The following is a 7,998-nucleotide window of genomic DNA, read 5'->3' as shown; positions in this document are numbered from 1 at the left end:
CCTCTGCTCAGGCATGTGGACATGAGGCTAGCAGCCATCTAATTGGCCTTGGCTCTTTATGAGCTGTCGCATTGTGAATTTATTTTTATTTTTTGTGTGGGATTGGTAAAAATCGAGGTACTTCTGAGATGACTAAAACTGTTAAAAGTAAGATTTACGTAATGAAAGAATAAGATTCACTTACACTTTTTTTTTGTGCGTTGTGTTTTTAGTTTTTAGTTTTAAAATTGCAGTATCGAGAAATTGTAGTACCCACCCACCAGTCTCTAGCTATCATATAAATTTTGGTTGTCTTTTTCATTGGCTAATTTGTTATCATGCTTGTTAATTGATCTAAGTGCACATGTAAATACAATTAAAATTCGCAGCACGACTTTATTAACTAAAGTAAGATTTGTGGCTCTTAAAGAAACCTGTCCATGAATGAAGGATTCAGGTAAAATTCATGAGTTTCTCACCTATATCAACTCAGTAGTCATCCTTACAGATTATTCATCATCATGGACAATGAATTCCATTTTCCAGTTGCCCTCATCTTAGAAATGGAACTTGACTTTGTTATGCTAGCAAAGTTTCACTAACTTATAAGCTGTATATAGTACTATGTACTGAATATGATATGTGAGTTAGACAGTGGTGCATGGCAAAGTAAATAGGAAGAAACAAATGATGGTATGTATATACTATAGACTGCAACATTTTCAAGATCCTGACAGCTAGTCATCTGAATAGTGATGGTACCTGTATCAAAATTCTGGAGGAAATTGACTTTAAATTTTGATAATGTACATAAATTTAAAACAATAAATATATTTCTTTAATATGATTGATAGAGGACAGACAGACCTGGAATACTGAACAGATGGACGAAATATGTAGAAGAGTTACATATGAGACAGGAAATCGTCCAGATGACTTGACTATAGAAGACGAAGCAGCTGTATTAGAAGACGAAAAAGGATTTTCTATTTTAAGGGACGAAGTTGACCTAGTGCTTAAGGAAATGCAGAATGAGAAAACAACAGGAGTTGATGGAATCCCCATTGAACTACTCAGAATACAAGCCAGAGGGAAGAAGAAGTATAGGACGACCAAGGCTAAGATGGTTGGCTGAAGTGATGGAAGATCTGACTAGGAGATTGTGGATAGTTGCCAGGGACAGTGGCACCAACTTGCATAGACCCTTGGGGCCCAAGCCCACCCAATAATTTTCGGCATATCATCATCATAATCAACATCATTATTATTTTATTATGATGTACTGAAGTACATATGATATTTCCTTGCAGAAATTCTGGGTTATCATATGATGAAGGATAGATAGAACAGAAAAAAATTCTCTCTGGCACTGGGACTCGAATCCAGGTTTTCAGCTCTATGTGCCGGAGTGAATTTTTCTCTGTTCTATCCATCCTTCATCATATCATTATTATTAATGTGTTATCGTAATACCTCATGGATTGCTTACGAAAGCAGTGAGTAACAAACTTTTTAATATGAAAGTGTGCATTGTTGGTATGCACTTTATTCGTCTCTCCTATTGCTATCAGGTATCACATAAGGATGTTGGTGAAAAGTTGAATATAGATTATGTTTGTGACGAATTTATGGGAATAAGAGAAGTCAGGAAAAACACATTTTCAACCTGCTGTGCTACATAATGGTGAGTCCACGTTTCATTGTACATTTTTATTTTATAAATACATCAGATCCCCAAATTAAAAGTGTTTACATAATAATGTTATATTTAATTGTTACAATTATGTAGAACAACTACAAATAAGATAATGCGTAGATTTTTTTGTATGTAGTTACTATATGGCTAAGGAGTTTTTATTGAGGGATGAAATTGGTATTTTTCTTGTAGATTATTTTACGATGCTTTATCAACATCTAGGTTATTTAGCGTCTGAATGAGATGAAGGTGATAATGCCGGTGAAATGAGTCCGGGGTCCAACACCGAAAGTTACCCAGCATTTGCTCATATTGGGTTGAGGGAAAACCCCGGAAAAAACCTCAACCAGGTAACTTGCCCCGACCGGGAATCGAACCCAGGCCACCTGGTTTCACGGCCAGACGCGCTAACCATTACTCCACAGGTGTGGACAATTGGTATTAAAAATATAAAATAATATTGATTAAAAGTAAATGGAACATAGCCCATGGATTTTATACAATCACATTTCAATATTGTTATTAGATCTTCATTTTATTATTTTTGGCATTCAATATTATAATATTCCAGCCACACTTACATGAATATTACGAAAATTAAGATAATGATACCTGAAAGGGAGAGATTTGTGATAGGGCCTATATATATATAGGGCCTATATATATATTTTTTTTATTTATTTTTTGTGAACTCAAGTGTTCGAGCTCACTCATTATTTTCTAAAAGTTGGCGCCATTGGCCAGGGATAATGAGTCCTGAGAGATCTTCAAGGAAACCTAGGCTTGAACAGGGCTGTAATATTCAAATCTGACTTTTCAGGAATAGCTTCCTGTAAAGCTGCTTGAATAATTTCAAGGGAAAAATTGTTCCGGAGCTGGGTATCAAACCCGGGAACTTTGGCTGAACGCTCTACCGACTGAGCTACCCAGGAACTCTACCAGATCTTGGCTGAATTATTCCCTTTTTTATATCCACATGCCGGTACCTCAAATCTTTGACGTCCTGTCAACCCACTTGAGGTATGTGGATATAAAAAGGAATAATTAAATCGATATCTGGTAGAGTTCCTTGGTAGCTCAGTCAGTAGAGTATTGGCGCACTCAGCCAAAGGTCCCGGGTTCGATACTCGGCCCGAAACTATTTGTCCTTTGAAATTATTCAATGCTGTAGTAGTGTTGCTGATGATAATGATGGTGATTTACACTCATGAAAGATAAGATTTATAGCTTATTTGGCGCAGTGCCACTTATTGATGCCGTAATATTGTATATATGGCATCAAATATGCACATACTCCGAGTTATAGGAACATTGGCAAAGGACAAAACTTAATGTGTAATGTTCTGTGTACATTGATTTATCATGGATTCTTCTGTCCCTTGAGTGTGAGATGCTTTAAGTATAGACATTTTATTATGTATAGTTTATAGTTTTTATACAGTAATGAAATATCAATAGCACTGATTTTGTGTAAAGTACAAGTTTTATAGGATATTATTTCTAAAAAAACTTGAGATACACACATTGAAAAAAAGCAATCTGTGTAAATTGAATAAAATTATTGTATTATCATTAATTTTATTTATTTCTTGCTGTCGTATTAACCACAGTTAAAAATTAGTGGCTGTTTCAAAACTTCTACCAGGGAACTGAATGCCATTTCCCTCCAACCCAATAACAGTTACGAGCTTCGCACTTGCCTTTGAATCTAGGAGGTTTCTTAAGTCTTTATCTCTTTACGAACTTCCTAATGATAAAATGTTTTCCATTAATAATGGCATTGGAAATCTATAATTCAACATCGGTGTAAAGTTTTTATTAATGTCCTATTTGCCATTAAGAAAGGGGATATATTGACAGTGTTTTACCATTTCCTTTTCCAATAATTTATTTCCAGCTTAGGAATGATGATAATGGACAATTGTTTTGCTTGTTGTGAATTGCCTCCATCTGTTATTTTATTTTATTTTTTTTTTTCAGTTAGCAGGATTTCTTGGGAATTTAAAATATTAGACAGAGGCATGATTGAAACCTCTATGATGTGGAATTGGTTATGCATTGGACTTCCACTATTATAGTAAATTTAGAGTTCCTTGTCAGTTGCTGACGGAAATAATATTTGAATGGGTTATTTATGAAAGGGCCTAAGTCATTATTCTGTGAAAATGAGTTTGTAATGTAATAACTGTTCTTTGGGTGTAGATACATCGATTTAGTTATGAAGAGGACTAAGTTTCACACTCTAATGCTTTGTAGAATTTATGATACAATTTTTATTTGAGCCTTTATTTCAAAATTTCGGCCTGTAAGCAGTTTTTCTTAAGTTGCTAACAATTTAGTATTCAAGACTTTCATAAATAACCCATTCATTTTTTCTACATAATATTATTTTATTTATTTATTTATTTTTGGAGAATGTGTGATAGCCTGGCTATTTTTATTAGTAATATAACATGTAGTATTTGACAAGCATTTCCTGAAAGTATTGCACACATTTTGTGTTCAATATTCATGGGACATTCATGCCTATTAAATGCTAGAAATCTTATTGAAATGTAACATTTCATTGAAATCTCGTGAGCAAATGTAACTGTTTGTGATCACTGGTCAACTTTATTATTATTATTATTATTATTATTATTATTATTATTATTATTATTATTATTACCACTAGGAACTGTCAATGAACTGAATGCATATTTTTTTCAGTTTCATTTTTTTAAATTCAGAAAATACTTGCTGGCATTTTTGTTGTACTGCCATGACTTACTTACTTCCTTACTTACTTACAAATGGCTTTTAAGGAACCCGAAGATTCATTGCCGCCCTCACATAAGCCCGCCATCGGTCCCTATCCTGTGCAAGCTTAATCCACTCTCTATCATCATATCCCATCTCCCTCAAAAATTCATTTTAATATCCTCCCATCTAGGTCTCGGCCTCCCCAAATGTCTTTTTCCCTCCGGCCTCCCAACTAACACTCTATATGTATTTCTGGATTCGCCCATATGTGCTACATGCCCTGCCCATCTCAAATATCTGGATTTAATGTTCCTAATTATGTCAGGTGAAGAATACAATGTCTGAAGTTCTGCATTGTGTAACTTTCTCCATTCTCCTGTAACTTCATCCCTACTGCCATGACTGCATGACAAAACACCTACATCAAAAAGAAATCCTCCAGTCAGCTATATGTTACATTGTGCGGGCTGAATGAAGAAATGGATTGTGAGCACATTGACATTATAAAATGTCCGACAGTTGCACATGGAGCAGTTGGTGCTTGATTGCAACACCTCTGAGAAATGCCAGATTCGTTCTTGTGCCAACACCACTATAGTAAAGGATCCTTTTAGCAACATTGCTTGTTTGGCATTAGGGTATGTGATGACTGAGTTTGTAAAAATAAAGGAAGTTGTAGGTATTGTGGGCTGTAATGGACAGTTCATTTCATAAGCTCTGCAACTTAATATGAAACAACAGTTTAAGTATGTTACCTAGTACACAATCTCTAATAGAGTTCAAATACATAGATACTGTTTTTTGTGGAGATTGTCATGACCCAAAAATTGATAGTACTGGTAACTAATTATGTGCTGTGTAACCACAGTACCTTACAAACTTATATGTGTTGCGTACCACTGTTCTTATTTGTTTTCTTTTTTTAATTCTTGTCATATTGTATGTTTTTCACAGACTGCAGTTTCATGATTTGTTAAATTATTAATATAATTATAATATTATGTATCTGTTCTAGGGTTCCCAGACATATTGGAAAAAAATATGGGACACTTATCAGTTTTCACTGAGAAAGTTTAGTATGCGCACCCATCAAAATGCCAATCTTTCAAAGTGTGTGAGTAGTAAAGTTTACTACACAAACACTTTACTAGGGTTCCCAGACATATTGGAAAAAAATATGGGACACATCAGTTTTCACTGAGAAAGTTTAGTATGCGCACCCATCAAAATGCCAATCTTTCAAAGTGTGTGAGTAGTAAAGTTTACTACACAAACACTTTACTAGGGTTCCCAGACATATTGGAAAAAAATATGGGACACATCAGTTTTCACTGAGAAAGTTTAGTATGCGCACCCATCAAAATGCCAATCTTTCAAAGTGTGTGAGTAGTAAAGTTTACTACACAAACACTTTACTAGGGTTCCCAGACATATTGGAAAAAAATATGGGACACATCAGTTTTCACTGAGAAAGTTTAGTATGCGCACCCATCAAAATGCCAATCTTTCAAAGTGTGTGTGTAGTAAAGTTTACTACACAAACACTTTACTAACTAACTAGGGGTAAGTAAACAAATAGTAAACAAAATTGTTAGGGGGCATATTTGCATTAAGTTTAAGCTTCTTTATGTAAGTTGTCTTCAAACTGTTTTTACTAAGTTATTACAGAAATAGCCACAAAATACACTATTCACCGTGACAATATTCTTATAAATCAATCTGTCTTGGCCTTGCAATATTTCTCTGAAGAATTAATTTCACTTAACTTTTTATTTTAGTAGGTTATTTTACTATGCTTGTCCACATCTGTGGGGTAACAGCTAGGGCATCTGGCCGCGAAACTAGGTGACCCAGGTTCGATTCCCGGTTGGCGCAAGTTACCTGGTTGAGGTTTTTTCCAGGGTTTTCCCTCAACCCAATGTGAGCAAATGCTGGCTAATTTTCGGTGCTGGATCCCGGACTCATTTCACCGGCACTATCACCTTCATCTCATTCAGACGCTAAATAACCTAAGCTGTTGATAAAGCGTCATAAAATAACCTACTAAAAAAATTTACGACACTTTATCAACATCTTAGGTTATTTAGCATCTGAATGAGATATAGATGATAATGCTGGTGAAATGAGTCCTGGGTCCAGCACTGAAAGTTAGCCAGCATTTGGTCATATTGGGTTGTGGGAAAACCCTGGAAAAAATCTCAACCAGGTAACTTGCCCCGACCGGGAATCGAACCCGGGCCACCTAGTTTCGCGGCCAGTCACGCAAACTGTTACTCCACGGACTTCACTTAACAATTGTTTATTTTGAAGAATCATGTATCAAAAGCAACACAATTCTCACTGAAGAATGATTTTACAATAAGCATTGATTTTACTGTTTTTACAGACAATTTATTTCCCTCATCAGTCCATAGAGTGTTCATATGAGAAAAATAATCTTTGGACACATGCATTTGTTCCAGGAATACACATAATGAACTTCACTACCCTCTTCAAATTTGAGAGTTCTCCTTTAGTACTTTTAAAAAGATCCACCCAGACTTCATCTAAACGTTTGGTGTTGCCATCACTCGCCTTGAGAAATTAATAACTCAAAATAATTATTTCATAATAGCCCATCTACAATGCAATGATGAAGTGCGATGTTTGTAATTTGTAATGTAGAATAGACGTTGCAACATTTCAATTTTTTCTCAGTTTAAAACTCTAAAATATGGGACGGAAAGCTGTTCCGAAGACTTTTCTCGGGATAACGGGATGATCCCGTATTTTATGGGCTGTCTGGGAACCCTAATCTGTTCTTATATAGGCTAGCCCCTAAATATAAGTTTTACTCGTTGGGGCATATTCAAATTAAAAAAAAGAGTAATAATAAATAAGCGCATTATAAAAAAAACTGCAAGCCACCTGGATACTTGCATATTCTTAAAGGTAATGAAAGAGAGTTAATGGAAATTATAATTGTGTATAAAGGAAAAGATACCAGATTTCCTCCCCACACTTCACAAAGCATATGGAATTATAGGTATCTATAATTGCAGGGTCCCCCCCCCCCCCCTGTAAATAGATGGTCAATACTTTTCGGATTTGAATTCCTTCGGTTAAGTAATAATGACATATTTCAATTTGCGGTAGTGTGTTGCTATTGGGAGTGATGCTCGGGGAAAATGCTTATTTGGATTGTGTACATTATCGTTTATTGCTAGAAATGCGGCCCAGGATTAGATTTATCGATCCTATTTCATTCGTTTGGCGAATGCTGCCATCTATCAAGAAAGTTCATATGCGCAGTATAAAGTGTGCCGGTTTCGATGGCTCTTTGTAAACATTTAGAAATTAATATCAGTCATTTCTTATTTGAGGATATATTATAGGCCTATGCATGGTAACACTGTTCCGCCCTGAGGTCAAAACAATGTCACAAACCTCTGTATTAGATTTTGATTAAGGGTTGCTACGTTATTTCAGCAAAAAATTTGTGTTGGTTATTCTGAGATTTTAACGAAGTGGAAACTTTGCAGTGAGGTTCGGTTTGAAATGTTTTATCTTGGTTTATCTATTCCATCTAATTGTGTAATTTG

Source organism: Periplaneta americana, chromosome 17 (assembly GCF_040183065.1).
Source record: "Periplaneta americana isolate PAMFEO1 chromosome 17, P.americana_PAMFEO1_priV1, whole genome shotgun sequence".
NCBI classification, from domain to species: Eukaryota; Metazoa; Arthropoda; class Insecta; order Blattodea; family Blattidae; genus Periplaneta; species Periplaneta americana.
This window is presented reverse-complemented; position numbering follows the sequence as displayed.